Source organism: Leptodactylus fuscus, chromosome 2 (genome assembly GCF_031893055.1).
Source record: "Leptodactylus fuscus isolate aLepFus1 chromosome 2, aLepFus1.hap2, whole genome shotgun sequence".
NCBI classification, from domain to species: domain Eukaryota; kingdom Metazoa; phylum Chordata; class Amphibia; order Anura; family Leptodactylidae; genus Leptodactylus; species Leptodactylus fuscus.
In genome coordinates, this window is record NC_134266.1 from 179,389,737 (window position 1) to 179,406,775 (window position 17,039).

The following is a 17,039-nucleotide window of genomic DNA, read 5'->3' on the forward strand; positions in this document are numbered from 1 at the left end:
TAAGAGCTAAATTCCAGGGAGAAGCTTGTCAGTGTAACGTGGCACTGACGGGCTCAATCGCCGCAACCCAGCTTTCCGCGGATCCTGAATGGAATACACTGTCAGTGTATTCCCGTATACCCGATATATACCCCCGATACCCGTTCCAACGGTGTGCCCCCCCACCTTCACCCCAGAAATACCCTGCAAGTCCCCTAGCAATAGAATTGGGGCTATATACACCCACTATTTTTGCTACTGGTATACAGTGCCATTGTCTCACTGGGAATTCAAAGAATATATTGGGAATACAAATACCCTCATTTCTTGCTACTGCCATATAGTGCCAGTGTCTGACTGGGAATTCAAAGAATATATTGGGCTTACATATAACTTCAATTCCAGGGAGAAGCTTGTCAGTGTAACGTGGCACTGACGGGCTCAATCGCTGCAACCCAGCTTTCCCAGGATCCTGAATGGAATACACTGTCAGTGTATTCCCGTATACCCGATATATACCCCCGATACCCGTTACCTTCACCCCAGAAATACCCTGCAAGTCCCCTAGCAATAGAATTGGGGCTATATACACCCACTATTTTTGCTACTGCCATATAGTGCCAGTTTCTGACTGGTAATTCAAAGAATATATTGGGGTTATAAATACCCTCATTTCTTGCTACTGCCATATAGTGCCATTGTCTGACTGGGAATTCAAAGAATATATTGGGGTTACGTGCACCCACAATTTTTACTACTGGTATACAGTGCCATTGTCTGACTGGGAATTCAAAGAATATATTGGGAATACAAATACCCTCATTTCTTGCTACTGCCATATAGTGCCAGTTTCTGACTGGTAATTCAAAGAATATATTGGGGTTACTTGCACCCACAATTTTTACTACTGGTATACAGTGCCATTGTCTGACTGGGAATTCAAAGAATATATTGGGGTTATAAATACCCTCATTTCTTGCTACTGCCATATAGTGCCAGTTTCTGACTGGTAATTCAAAGAATATATTGGGGTTACGTGCACCCACAATTTTTACTACTGGTATACAGTGCCATTGTCTGACTGGGAATTCAAAGAATATATTGGGGTTATAAATACCCTCATTTCTTGCTACTGCCATATAGTGCCAGTTTCTGACTGGTAATTCAAAGAATATATTGGGGTTACGTGCACCCACAATTTTTACTACTGGTATACAGTGCCATTGTCTGACTGGGAATTCAAAGAATATATTGGGAATACAAATACCCTCATTTCTTGCTACTGCCATATAGTGCCAGTTTCTGACTGGTAATTCAAAGAATATATTGGGGTTACGTGCACCCACAATTTTTACTACTGGTATACAGTGCCATTGTCTGACTGGGAATTCAAAGAATATATTGGGAATACAAATACCCTCATTTCTTGCTACTGCCATATAGTGCCAGTTTCTGACTGGTAATTCAAAGAATATATTGGGGTTACGTGCACCCACAATTTTTACTACTGGTATACAGTGCCATTGTCTGACTGGGAATTCAAAGAATATATTGGGAATACAAATACCCTCATTTCTTGCTACTGCCATATAGTGCCAGTTTCTGACTGGTAATTCAAAGAATATATTGGGGTTACGTGCACCCACAATTTTTACTACTGGTATACAGTGCCATTGTCTGACTGGGAATTCAAAGAATATATTGGGGTTATAAATACCCTCATTTCTTGCTACTGCCATATAGTGCCAGTTTCTGACTGGTAATTCAAAGAATATATTGGGGTTACGTGCACCCACAATTTTTACTACTGGTATACAGTGCCATTGTCTGACTGGGAATTCAAAGAATATATTGGGGTTATAAATACCCTCATTTCTTGCTACTGCCATATAGTGCCAGTTTCTGACTGGTAATTCAAAGAATATATTGGGGTTACGTGCACCCACAATTTTTACTACTGGTATACAGTGCCAATTTCTAACTAGGAATTCAAAATGCGCAAGGCTCCCGGAAAGGGACGTGGACGAGGCCGTGGGCGAGGTCGGGGGAATGGTTCTGGGGAGCAAGGTAGCAGTGAAGCCACAGGGCGTCCCGTGCCTACTCCTGTGGGGCAGCAAGCATTGCGCCACTCCACAGTGCCAGGGTTGCTTGCCACATTAACTAAACTGCAGGGTACAAACCTTAGTAGGCCCGAGAACCAGGAACAGGTCTTGCAATGGCTGTCAGAGAACGCTTACAGCACATTGTCCAGCAGCCAGTCAGACTCTGCCTCCTCTCCTCCTATTACCCAACAGTCTTGTCTTCCTTCCTCCCAAAATTCCGAAGCTTTACAGAACAATAACCCAAACTGTCCCTGCTCCCCAGAGCTGTTCTCCGCTCCTTTCATTGTCCCTCAACCTGCCTCTCCACGTCACGATTCCACGAACCTAACAGAGGAGCATCTGTGTCCAGATGCTCAAACACTAGAGTCTCCTCCATCTCTGTTCGATTTGGTGGTGGATGACCAGCAACCCACGCTCATCGACGATGATGTGACGCAGTTGCCGTCAGGGCATCCAGTTGACCGGCGCATTGTGCGGGAGGAGGAGATGAGACAGGAGTTGGAAGAGGAAGTGGTGGATGATGAGGACACTGACCCGACCTGGACAGGGGGGATGTCAAGCGGGGAAAGTAGTGTGGATGTTGAGGCAGGTGCAGCACCAAAAAGGGTAGCTAGAGGCAGAGGCAGAGGTCAGCAGCTTAGGCGAAGCCAGGCCACACCCGGAATCTCCCAAAGTTCCAGTTCGTACCCAGCCCCGAAAAACTCCCACCTCGAGGGCACGTTTCTCGAAGGTGTGGAGTTTTTTCAAGGAATGCGCCGAGGACAGATATAGTGTTGTCTGCACAATTTGCCTCTCGAAATTGATTAGGGGCTCTGAGAAGAGCAACCTGTCCACCACTTCAATGCGCCGTCATTTGGAATCCAAGCACTGGAATCAGTGGCAGGCAGCAACGGCAGGACAAAGGCCGCCTGCCGTTCACGCCACTGCCACTGCCTCTGCCACTGCCTCTGCCACTGCCACTGCTGACTGTGCTGGCGATGCACTCCAGAGGACGAGCCAGGACACCACTTCATCTGCCTCCGCCACTTTGTTGACTTCTACCTCATCCTCCCCTGGTCCTGTCTTATCTCCTTCTCCTGCACCATCAAAGGCACCATCAGGCGTTTCTTTACAACAATCCACCATCTCTCAGACATTGGAGCGGCGGCAGAAATACACTGCTAACCACCCACACGCGCAAGCCTTGAACGCCAACATCGCTAAACTGCTGGCCCAGGAGATGTTGGCGTTCCGGCTTGTTGAAACTCCCGCCTTCCTGGACCTGATGGCAACTGCGGCACCTCGCTATGCCGTCCCTAGCCGTCACTACTTCTCCCGGTGTGCCGTCCCCGCCTTGCACCAGCACGTGTCACTCAACATCAGGCGGGCCCTTAGTTCCGCGCTTTGCACAAAGGTCCACTTGACCACCGACACGTGGACAAGTGCATGCGGACAGGGACGCTACATTTCACTGACGGCACACTGGGTGAATGTAGTTGAGGCTGGGACTGCTTCCCAAACTGGCCCGGTGTACCTCGTCTCCCCGCCTAACATTCCTGGCAGGGACACGAGAAGAACACCCCCCTCCTCCTCCTCCTCTACCGCCTCCTCCTCCGCCACCGCCTCCTCCTCCGCCACCGCCTCCTCCTCCGCTGTTAGATTGACCCCAGCTACGAGTTGGAAACGTTGCAGCACTGGCGTTGGTAGACGTCAGCAGGCTGTGCTGAAGCTGATCAGCTTGGGGGACAGACAGCACACTGCCTCCGAGGTGAGGGATGCCCTCCTCGATGAGACGGCAATATGGTTTGAGCCGCTGCACCTGGGCCCAGGCATGGTCGTTTGTGATAACGGCCGGAACCTGGTAGCAGCTCTGGAGCTTGCCGGACTCCAACATGTTCCATGCCTGGCCCACGTCTTCAACCTAGTGGTGCAACGTTTCCTAAAGAGCTACCCCAATGTTCCAGAGCTACTGGTGAAAGTGCGGCGCATGTGCGCCCACTTTCGCAAGTCGACAGTAGCCGCTGCTAGCTTAAAATCTCTCCAGCAACGCCTGCATGTGCCACAACACCGGCTTTTGTGCGACGTCCCCACACGCTGGAACTCAACGTTTCAGATGTTGAATAGAGTGGTTGAGCAGCAGAGACCTTTGATGGAATACCAGCTACAAAACCCTAGGGTGCCACAAAGTCAGCTGCCTCAGTTTCACATCCATGAGTGGCCATGGATGAGAGACCTTTGTGACATCCTACGGGTCTTTGAGGAGTCCACAAGGAGGGTGAGCTCTGAGGATGCGATGGTGAGCCTTACAATCCCGCTCTTGTGTGTTCTGAGAGAATCCCTGATTGACATCAGGGATAACTCAGATCACACAGAGGAGTTAGGGATAGCATCCGATCCGTCACAGCTGGAGAGTAGGTCCACACATCTGTCCGCTTCACTGCGTTTAATGGAGGAGGAGGAGGAGGAGGAGGAGGAAGAAGAGTTGTCCGATGATGTGATGGTGATACAGGAGGCTTCCGGGCAACTTCGAATCGTCCCATTGTTGCAGCGCGGATGGGTAGACATGGAGGATGAGGAGGAAATGGAGATTGAACTTTCCGGTGGGGCCAGAGGAGTCATGCCAACTAACACTGTGGCAGACATGGCTGAGTTCATGTTGGGGTGCTTTACAACCGACAAGCGTAGTGTCAAAATCATGGAGGACAACCAGTACTGGATCTTTGCTATCCTTGACCCCCGGTATAAAAACAACATCTCGTCTTTTATTCCGGTAGAGGGGAGGGCCAATCGCATCAATGCTTGCCACAGGCAATTGGTGCAGAATATGATGGAGATGTTTCCAGCATGTGACGTTGGCGGCAGGGAGGGCAGTTCCTCCAGTAGGCAACCAAGTTCTCACCGGTCCACACAAACGAGGGGCACACTGTCTAAGGTCTGGGACACCTTGATGGCACCCCCTCGCCAAAGTGCCGCCACGGAGGGTCCTAGTGTCACCAGGCGTGAGAAGTATAGGCGCATGTTGCGGGAATACCTTTCCGACCACAGCCCTGTCCTCTCCGACCCCTCTGCGCCCTACACGTATTGGGTGTCGAAGTTGGACCTGTGGCTTGAACTTGCCCTATATGCCTTGGAGGTGCTGTCCTGTCCTGCCGCCAGCGTCCTATCTGAGAGGGTGTTCAGTGCAGCCGGTGGCATCATCACTGACAAGCGCACCCGTCTGTCAGCTGAGAGTGCCGACCGGCTCACTTTGATAAAAATGAACCACCACTGGGTAGAGCCGTCATTTTTGTGCCCACCTGTGTAAAGCACCCCAACATGAAACTCCATGTCTGTACTCAACCTCTCCAATTCCTCCGCATCCTCATACTCATCCACCATAAGCGTTGCACAATTCTGCTAATACTAGGCTCCCTCCACCCTGATTTCCCCCAACTCTGCTGGTTAGAGGCTCCCTCCACCCTGATTTCCACCAACTCTGCTGGTTAGAGGCTCCCTCCACCATGAATTTGCCCAAACTGGGCTGTTTAGAGGCTCCCTCCACCATGAATTTGCCCAAACTGGGCTGTTTAGAGGCTCCCTCCACCATGAATTGGTCCAAACTGGGTTTTTTAGAGGCTCCCTCCACCATGAATTGGTCCAAACTGGGCTGGTTAGAGGCTCCCTCCACCATGAATTTGCCCAAACTGGGCTGTTTAGAGGCTCCCTCCACCATGAATTGGTCCAAACTGGGCTGGTTAGAGGCTCCCTCCACCATTAATTGGTCCAAACTGGGCTGGTTAGAGGCTCCCTCCACCATTAATTGGTCCAAACTGGGCTGGTTAGAGGCTCCCTCCACCATGAATTGGTCCAAACTGGGTTTTTTAGAGGCTCCCTCCACCATGAATTGGTCCAAACTTGGCTGTTTAGAGGCTCCCTCCACCATGAATTGGTCCAAACTGGGCTGGTTAGAGGCTCCCTCCACCATTAATTGGTCCAAACTGGGCTGGTTAGAGGCTCCCTCCACCATGAATTTGCCCAAACTGGGCTGTTTAGAGGCTCCCTCCACCATGAATTTGCCCAAACTGGGCTGTTTAGAGGCTCCCTCCACCATGAATTGGTCCAAACTGGGTTTTTTAGAGGCTCCCTCCACCATGAATTGGTCCAAACTGGGCTGGTTAGAGGCTCCCTCCACCATTAATTGGTCCAAACTGGGCTGGTTAGAGGCTCCCTCCACCATGAATTTGCCCAAACTGGGCTGTTTAGAGGCTCCCTCCACCATGAATTGTTCCAAACTGGGTTTTTTAGAGGCTCCCTCCACCATTAATTGGTCCAAACTGGGCTGTTTAGAGGCTCCCTCCACCATTAATTGGTCCAAACTGGGCTGGTTAGAGGCTCCCTCCACCATGAATTTGCCCAAACTGGGCTGTTTAGAGGCTCCCTCCACCATGAATTGTTCCAAACTGGGTTTTTTAGAGGCTCCCTCCACCATGAATTTGCCCAAACTGGGCTGGTTAGAGGCTCCCTCCACCATGAATTGGTCCAAGCTGGGTTTTTTAGAGGCTCCCTCCACCATGAATTGGTCCAAACTGGGCTGGTTAGAGGCTCCCTCCACCATTAATTGGTCCAAACTGGGCTGGTTAGAGGCTCCCTCCACCATGAATTTGCCCAAACTGGGCTGTTTAGAGGCTCCCTCCACCATGAATTTGCCCAAACTGGGCTGTTTAGAGGCTCCCTCCACCATGAATTGGTCCAAACTGGGTTTTTTAGAGGCTCCCTCCACCATGAATTGGTCCAAACTGGGCTGGTTAGAGGCTCCCTCCACCATTAATTGGTCCAAACTGGGGTGGTTAGAGGCTCCCTCCACCATTAATTGGTCCAAACTGGGCTGGTTAGAGGCTCCCTCCACCATTAATTGGTCCAAACTGGGCTGGTTAGAGGCTCCCTCCACCATTAATTGGTCCAAACTGGGCTGTTTAGAGGCTCCCTCCACCATTAATTGGTCCAAACTGGGCTGGTTAGAGGCTCCCTCCACCATGAATTTGCCCAAACTGGGCTGTTTAGAGGCTCCCTCCACCATGAATTGGTCCAAACTGGGTTTTTTAGAGGCTCCCTCCACCATGAATTTGCCCAAACTGGGCTGGTTAGAGGCTCCCTCCACCATGAATTGGTCCAAGCTGGGTTTTTTAGAGGCTCCCTCCACCATGAATTTGCCCAAACTGGGCTGGTTAGAGGCTCCCTCCACCATGAATTGGTCCAAACTGGGCTGGTTAGAGGCTCCCTCCACCATGAATTTGCCCAAACTGGGCTGTTTAGAGGCTCCCTCCACCATTAATTGGTCCAAACTGGGCTGGTTAGAGGCTTCCTCCACCATGAATTTGCCCAAACTGGGCTGTTTAGAGGCTCCCTCCACCATGAATTGGTCCAAACTGGGTTTTTTAGAGGCTCCCTCCACCATGAATTGGTCCAAACTGGGTTTTTTAGAGGCTCCCTCCACCATGAATTGGTCCAAACTGGGCTGGTTAGAGGCTCCCTCCACCATGAATTTCCCAAAACTTGGCTGTTTAGAGGCTCCCTCCACCATGAATTGGTCCAAACTGGGCTGGTTAGAGGCTCCCTCCACCATGAATTTCCCAAAACTTGGCTGTTTAGAGGCTCCCTCCACCATGAATTGGTCCAAACTGGGCTGGTTAGAGGCTCCCTCCACCATTAATTGGTCCAAACTGGGCTGGTTAGAGGCTCCCTCCACCATGAATTGGTCCAAACTGGGTTTTTTAGAGGCTCCCTCCACCATGAATTTGCCCAAACTGGGCTGTTTAGAGGCTCCCTCCACCATGAATTGGTCCAAACTGGGCTGGTTAGAGGCTCCCTCCACCATTAATTGGTCCAAACTGGGCTGGTTAGAGGCTCCCTCCACCATTAATTGGTCCAAACTGGGCTGGTTAGAGGCTCCCTCCACCATGAATTGGTCCAAACTGGGTTTTTTAGAGGCTCCCTCCACCATGAATTTGCCCAAACTGGGCTGTTTAGAGGCTCCCTCCACCATGAATTGGTCCAAACTGGGCTGGTTAGAGGCTCCCTCCACCATGAATTGGTCCAAACTGGGCTGGTTAGAGGCTCCCTCCACCATGAATTGGTCCAAACTGGGCTGGTTAGAGGCTCCCTCCACCATGAATTTGCCCAAACTGGGCTGTTTAGAGGCTCCCTCCACCATTAATTGGTCCAAACTGGGCTGGTTAGAGGCTCCCTCCACCATGAATTTGCCCAAACTGGGCTGTTTAGAGGCTCCCTCCACCATGAATTGGTCCAAACTGGGTTTTTTAGAGGCTCCCTCCACCATGAATTGGTCCAAACTGGGTTTTTTAGAGGCTCCCTCCACCATGAATTGGTCCAAACTGGGCTGGTTAGAGGCTCCCTCCACCATGAATTTCCCAAAACTTGGCTGTTTAGAGGCTCCCTCCACCATGAATTGGTCCAAACTGGGCTGGTTAGAGGCTCCCTCCACCATGAATTTCCCAAAACTTGGCTGTTTAGAGGCTCCCTCCACCATGAATTGGTCCAAACTGGGCTGGTTAGAGGCTCCCTCCACCATTAATTGGTCCAAACTGGGCTGGTTAGAGGCTCCCTCCACCATGAATTGGTCCAAACTGGGTTTTTTAGAGGCTCCCTCCACCATGAATTTGCCCAAACTGGGCTGTTTAGAGGCTCCCTCCACCATTAATTGGTCCAAACTGGGCTGGTTAGAGGCTTCCTCCACCATGAATTTGCCCAAACTGGGCTGTTTAGAGGCTCCCTCCACCATGAATTGGTCCAAACTGGGTTTTTTAGAGGCTCCCTCCACCATGAATTGGTCCAAACTGGGTTTTTTAGAGGCTCCCTCCACCATGAATTGGTCCAAACTGGGCTGGTTAGAGGCTCCCTCCACCATGAATTTCCCAAAACTTGGCTGTTTAGAGGCTCCCTCCACCATGAATTGGTCCAAACTGGGCTGGTTAGAGGCTCCCTCCACCATGAATTTCCCAAAACTTGGCTGTTTAGAGGCTCCCTCCACCATGAATTGGTCCAAACTGGGCTGGTTAGAGGCTCCCTCCACCATTAATTGGTCCAAACTGGGCTGGTTAGAGGCTCCCTCCACCATGAATTGGTCCAAACTGGGTTTTTTAGAGGCTCCCTCCACCATGAATTTGCCCAAACTGGGCTGTTTAGAGGCTCCCTCCACCATGAATTGGTCCAAACTGGGCTGGTTAGAGGCTCCCTCCACCATGAATTGGTCCAAACTGGGCTGGTTAGAGGCTCCCTCCACCATTAATTGGTCCAAACTGGGCTGGTTAGAGGCTCCCTCCACCATGAATTGGTCCAAACTGGGTTTTTTAGAGGCTCCCTCCACCATGAATTTGCCCAAACTGGGCTGTTTAGAGGCTCCCTCCACCATGAATTGGTCCAAACTGGGCTGGTTAGAGGCTCCCTCCACCATTAATTGGTCCAAACTGGGCTGGTTAGAGGCTCCCTCCACCATGAATTGGTCCAAACTGGGTTGGTTAGAGGCTCCCTCCACCATGAATTTGCCCAAACTGGGCTGTTTAGAGGCTCCCTCCACCATTAATTGGTCCAAACTGGGCTGGTTAGAGGCTCCCTCCACCATGAATTTGCCCAAACTGGGCTGTTTAGAGGCTCCCTCCACCATGAATTGGTCCAAACTGGGTTTTTTAGAGGCTCCCTCCACCATGAATTGGTCCAAACTGGGCTGGTTAGAGGCTCCCTCCACCATGAATTTCCCAAAACTTGGCTGTTTAGAGGCTCCCTCCACCATGAATTGGTCCAAACTGGGCTGGTTAGAGGCTCCCTCCACCATGAATTTCCCAAAACTTGGCTGTTTAGAGGCTCCCTCCACCATGAATTGGTCCAAACTGGGCTGGTTAGAGGCTCCCTCCACCATTAATTGGTCCAAACTGGGCTGGTTAGAGGCTCCCTCCACCATGAATTGGTCCAAACTGGGTTTTTTAGAGGCTCCCTCCACCATGAATTTGCCCAAACTGGGCTGTTTAGAGGCTCCCTCCACCATGAATTGGTCCAAACTGGGCTGGTTAGAGGCTCCCTCCACCATTAATTGGTCCAAACTGGGCTGGTTAGAGGCTCCCTCCACCATTAATTGGTCCAAACTGGGCTGGTTAGAAGCTCCCTCCACCATGAATTTGCCCAAACTGGGCTGGTTAGAGGCTCCCTCCACCATGAATTGGTCCAAGCTGGGTTTTTTAGAGGCTCCCTCCACCATGAATTGGTCCAAACTGGGCTGGTTAGAGGCTCCCTCCACCATTAATTGGTCCAAACTGGGCTGGTTAGAGGCTCCCTCCACCATGAATTTGCCCAAACTGGGCTGTTTAGAGGCTCCCTCCACCATGAATTTGCCCAAACTGGGCTGTTTAGAGGCTCCCTCCACCATGAATTGGTCCAAACTGGGTTTTTTAGAGGCTCCCTCCACCATGAATTGGTCCAAACTGGGCTGGTTAGAGGCTCCCTCCACCATTAATTGGTCCAAACTGGGGTGGTTAGAGGCTCCCTCCACCATTAATTGGTCCAAACTGGGCTGGTTAGAGGCTCCCTCCACCATTAATTGGTCCAAACTGGGCTGGTTAGAGGCTCCCTCCACCATTAATTGGTCCAAACTGGGCTGTTTAGAGGCTCCCTCCACCATTAATTGGTCCAAACTGGGCTGGTTAGAGGCTCCCTCCACCATGAATTTGCCCAAACTGGGCTGTTTAGAGGCTCCCTCCACCATGAATTGGTCCAAACTGGGTTTTTTAGAGGCTCCCTCCACCATGAATTTGCCCAAACTGGGCTGGTTAGAGGCTCCCTCCACCATGAATTGGTCCAAACTGGGCTGGTTAGAGGCTCCCTCCACCATTAATTGGTCCAAACTGGGCTGGTTAGAGGCTCCCTCCACCATGAATTGGTCCAAACTGGGTTTTTTAGAGGCTCCCTCCACCATGAATTTGCCCAAACTGGGCTGTTTAGAGGCTCCCTCCACCATTAATTGGTCCAAACTGGGCTGGTTAGAGGCTTCCTCCACCATGAATTTGCCCAAACTGGGCTGTTTAGAGGCTCCCTCCACCATGAATTGGTCCAAACTGGGTTTTTTAGAGGCTCCCTCCACCATGAATTGGTCCAAACTGGGTTTTTTAGAGGCTCCCTCCACCATGAATTGGTCCAAACTGGGCTGGTTAGAGGCTCCCTCCACCATGAATTTCCCAAAACTTGGCTGTTTAGAGGCTCCCTCCACCATGAATTGGTCCAAACTGGGCTGGTTAGAGGCTCCCTCCACCATGAATTTCCCAAAACTTGGCTGTTTAGAGGCTCCCTCCACCATGAATTGGTCCAAACTGGGCTGGTTAGAGGCTCCCTCCACCATTAATTGGTCCAAACTGGGCTGGTTAGAGGCTCCCTCCACCATGAATTGGTCCAAACTGGGTTTTTTAGAGGCTCCCTCCACCATGAATTTGCCCAAACTGGGCTGTTTAGAGGCTCCCTCCACCATGAATTGGTCCAAACTGGGCTGGTTAGAGGCTCCCTCCACCATTAATTGGTCCAAACTGGGCTGGTTAGAGGCTCCCTCCACCATTAATTGGTCCAAACTGGGCTGGTTAGAGGCTCCCTCCACCATGAATTGGTCCAAACTGGGTTTTTTAGAGGCTCCCTCCACCATGAATTTGCCCAAACTGGGCTGTTTAGAGGCTCCCTCCACCATGAATTGGTCCAAACTGGGCTGGTTAGAGGCTCCCTCCACCATGAATTGGTCCAAACTGGGCTGGTTAGAGGCTCCCTCCACCATGAATTGGTCCAAACTGGGCTGGTTAGAGGCTCCCTCCACCATGAATTTGCCCAAACTGGGCTGTTTAGAGGCTCCCTCCACCATTAATTGGTCCAAACTGGGCTGGTTAGAGGCTCCCTCCACCATGAATTTGCCCAAACTGGGCTGTTTAGAGGCTCCCTCCACCATGAATTGGTCCAAACTGGGTTTTTTAGAGGCTCCCTCCACCATGAATTGGTCCAAACTGGGCTGGTTAGAGGCTCCCTCCACCATGAATTTCCCAAAACTTGGCTGTTTAGAGGCTCCCTCCACCATGAATTGGTCCAAACTGGGCTGGTTAGAGGCTCCCTCCACCATGAATTTCCCAAAACTTGGCTGTTTAGAGGCTCCCTCCACCATGAATTGGTCCAAACTGGGCTGGTTAGAGGCTCCCTCCACCATTAATTGGTCCAAACTGGGCTGGTTAGAGGCTCCCTCCACCATGAATTGGTCCAAACTGGGTTTTTTAGAGGCTCCCTCCACCATGAATTTGCCCAAACTGGGCTGTTTAGAGGCTCCCTCCACCATTAATTGGTCCAAACTGGGCTGGTTAGAGGCTTCCTCCACCATGAATTTGCCCAAACTGGGCTGTTTAGAGGCTCCCTCCACCATGAATTGGTCCAAACTGGGTTTTTTAGAGGCTCCCTCCACCATGAATTGGTCCAAACTGGGTTTTTTAGAGGCTCCCTCCACCATGAATTGGTCCAAACTGGGCTGGTTAGAGGCTCCCTCCACCATGAATTTCCCAAAACTTGGCTGTTTAGAGGCTCCCTCCACCATGAATTGGTCCAAACTGGGCTGGTTAGAGGCTCCCTCCACCATGAATTTCCCAAAACTTGGCTGTTTAGAGGCTCCCTCCACCATGAATTGGTCCAAACTGGGCTGGTTAGAGGCTCCCTCCACCATTAATTGGTCCAAACTGGGCTGGTTAGAGGCTCCCTCCACCATGAATTGGTCCAAACTGGGTTTTTTAGAGGCTCCCTCCACCATGAATTTGCCCAAACTGGGCTGTTTAGAGGCTCCCTCCACCATGAATTGGTCCAAACTGGGCTGGTTAGAGGCTCCCTCCACCATGAATTGGTCCAAACTGGGCTGGTTAGAGGCTCCCTCCACCATTAATTGGTCCAAACTGGGCTGGTTAGAGGCTCCCTCCACCATGAATTGGTCCAAACTGGGTTTTTTAGAGGCTCCCTCCACCATGAATTTGCCCAAACTGGGCTGTTTAGAGGCTCCCTCCACCATGAATTGGTCCAAACTGGGCTGGTTAGAGGCTCCCTCCACCATTAATTGGTCCAAACTGGGCTGGTTAGAGGCTCCCTCCACCATGAATTGGTCCAAACTGGGCTGGTTAGAGGCTCCCTCCACCATGAATTTGCCCAAACTGGGCTGTTTAGAGGCTCCCTCCACCATTAATTGGTCCAAACTGGGCTGGTTAGAGGCTCCCTCCACCATGAATTTGCCCAAACTGGGCTGTTTAGAGGCTCCCTCCACCATGAATTGGTCCAAACTGGGTTTTTTAGAGGCTCCCTCCACCATGAATTGGTCCAAACTGGGCTGGTTAGAGGCTCCCTCCACCATGAATTTCCCAAAACTTGGCTGTTTAGAGGCTCCCTCCACCATGAATTGGTCCAAACTGGGCTGGTTAGAGGCTCCCTCCACCATGAATTTCCCAAAACTTGGCTGTTTAGAGGCTCCCTCCACCATGAATTGGTCCAAACTGGGCTGGTTAGAGGCTCCCTCCACCATTAATTGGTCCAAACTGGGCTGGTTAGAGGCTCCCTCCACCATGAATTGGTCCAAACTGGGTTTTTTAGAGGCTCCCTCCACCATGAATTTGCCCAAACTGGGCTGTTTAGAGGCTCCCTCCACCATGAATTGGTCCAAACTGGGCTGGTTAGAGGCTCCCTCCACCATTAATTGGTCCAAACTGGGCTGGTTAGAGGCTCCCTCCACCATTAATTGGTCCAAACTGGGCTGGTTAGAGGCTCCCTCCACCATGAATTTGCCCAAACTGGGCTGGTTAGAGGCTCCCTCCACCATGAATTGGTCCAAACTGGGTTTTTTAGAGGCTCCCTCCACCATGAATTTGCCCAAACTGGGCTGGTTAGAGGCTCCCTCCACCATGAATTGGTCCAAACTGGGGTTTTTAGAGGCTCCCTCCACCATGAATTTGCCCAAACTGGGGTGTTTAGAGGCTCCCTCCACCATGAATTTGCCCAAACTCTGCTGGTTAGAGGCTCAATCCACCCTGATTTTCAAAACAAATGTTGGTGCCAACCTCAACTTACTACAAGGGCCAAATTCACTGCTGGTGACAAGCTCTCCTCACTGCAAGTGCCAAATACACATGTTTCAAGGTGTTTTCCTACTGTCAGAGAGGTGGTATTGAGTGTGTAAAGTGTGTAGTTGTTAGGCTGTGATGTTGGGGTAATAGAGGGTCTTTGGTGTGTTAGATGCCCCCAGACATGCTTCCCCTGCTGTCCCAGTGTCATTCCAGAGGTGTTGGCATCATTTCCTGGGGTGTCATAGTGGACTTGGTGACCCTCCAGACACGGATTTGGGTTTCCCCCTTAACGAGTATCTGTTCCCCATAGACTATAATGGGGTTCGAAACCCGTTCGAACACACGAACATTGAGCGGCTGTTCGAATCGAATTTCGAACCTCGAACATTTTAGTGTTCGCTCATCTCTAATGATTATTGTTATTGATCAGGAACACTATGTGCAGAAGAAAGCCTAGGTACAATAAGGAAATCATGGCTAGATATTAAAGGTCCTCCATTCATGGTCATATCCATTTGCGATCATAACCGATCATGCCAGCAGGCTGTCATCACTGAGATGATTAAAAAAAAATCTTTAAGAATAAGGGTAAGTTCACACGTAGTTTTTTGGTCAGCGTTTTGAGGCCATAATCGCCTCAAAACCCTGACCAAAAAGACGGCTCCCACTGAAATCAATGGGAGCCGTTCAGGAGATTTTTCCGGGAGCCACTTCTTCCGGCTCCCAGAAAAAAAGAAGCGAGGTGCTCATTCTTCAGGCCGAGTCGCCTCGTGATTCGGCCTGAAGAAACTCCCTTTTCCCATCCTCTTCCGGATTAAACCCATTCATTGGGCCTAATCCGGAGCGCGTGGCTGGATGACAGAGCAGTGCACCGGCTTTTAGTTGCGGCGACCTGGCATTTACTTACCCTAAGGGTCCATTCAGACAGAGGAAAATAGTGAGGAATTTGGTGTAGAATTTCAGCGCTGACAAAAAAGCCTCCCATTGACTTCAATGGGTTCCTTTTTCTGCTAGACACCAAATTCCTCACCATTTTCTTCCGTCTGAATGGACCCTTAGGGTGAGTTTTTTGGTGACGATTTTGATGCTGAATCTGCCTCTAAATCAGCCTCCAAAAAAATCCTCCCGATAGAACTCTATGATGTGAACTCTAGAACCGTGATGTTTTTGCAAATCACAGCATGTCCTCTGTGTGTATTTTCCCACAATGAGTGGATAGGATTAGTTAGAATCCCATCTACTTTTTAGGGCCTGTAAAATGCTGCATTTTTTCCCACTGCTTTTCTACCACAGATGAAAACTCAGCAAAATTTTTCTCTATTTTTAAAAAAATGTTTAACTTTTATTTGTCTACAATTTTAATTATAGTTTTGTTTGTGGGAAGAACCCTTTATAAGGCTATGGCTCCTAAAAAAAAAATGCAACTAAAAAAAAACAAAGAGAAAACACATTGCATTTTTCACAGCATTTTTCATTGAGTTTCTCTCTGCGTTTTACCTTTCCCCATTCCATATACAGGGAAACCGTTGGTGATTCTGCAGCTAAAATAGACATGTTGTGCTTTTAATTGTTTCTGCAGTGTGTGGATAAGATTAATGAAATCTCACTCCCTTTACTGATAGTGTATAATGCAGTGATTTTTTTTTCCGGCTGCATTTCTGCAAAATGGGGTTGTTTTTTAATTTGTTTGCTTTAGAGAACATTGACAGTGATCAACAGCATGTACAACCTGGCATTGTTCAGTAGCTTACACCACATTCCCAAACAGGCCAATTAAATTGGTATACCCCCTAGCTCTAGCCCTGTCTTAGTAAATCTCCCCCCTGTGTTAAACTTCACCTTGCTCTTTTGCACTACATTCACAATGGGTTAGATCTGTGTGTGTTTTATTGCCATTTTATTTTAAGGCTTTGTTTAACATACTGGCGTAGAGTATATGAAGGGGGGTTTTACAGTCTATACAAGTGGCTTTAGGTGGCTCTATAAAAGCAGCACTAATTGTATACTATTAAGGTAGACAGTTCCAAATCAAGTGGCGTCTAATCCCCACTATAATCACTGCAATATAAAAGCACCTCTTCAGAACACACTACATGGCCGCTGATAATGAGGGTAAGCTACCAAGTTCATTCCTATTGAACTGATAAGTATGTGTCCTTAGCAGTAAATGTCTGACTATCACCCCCTCTGTGAACCAACCACTGCTCCCTTCTGTTTAACTAGTTTTCAAGCAGTAAAAAAACATTTTTACTGCTTTCAATAATTGTCCTTTAATCACTAGACCATTACATGGCAGCCTAATGAACATACTTAGGTTTGTGGGATGGAGAGGAGGCCTGAGAGGCCTGGTACAGTATGCTATAGCATTGCTTTATGTGAACTCATTATACTTGTGTCACTAGGAAAAGGGAATATCAGATCATATGGGCTAGGCACTGACACCATTCTGAAACACATGGTTATTATGGGGTACTATGTAGACTATATTGGATATTATGGGGTACTATGTAGACTACATTTTAGGGGCTTTCTTATACTTTTGCAAATTACCATATTGAAGGAAGCAGAAATTGTATTCTTTACAAACCTTAGAAATCTATTATGTGAGAACAATGTTCAAGGGATTCCCATACTTTACAAACACATAATAGACTTTACTTCCCAATAAGCATATACTTATTACTTTGTGAAGAACTATTGTGATATAGATGTTAAGTGTAAGAAAAGAGAGATACAATATACAATATATACAATATATGTATATATTGTGATATGTTAAGTGTAAGAAAAGAGAGAAAGGCTGAGCAGGAGGCCATGTAGGAAATGTATAAAATGTGACATGTGTTGGGTCCTTCAATGTCATTGACATCAGACA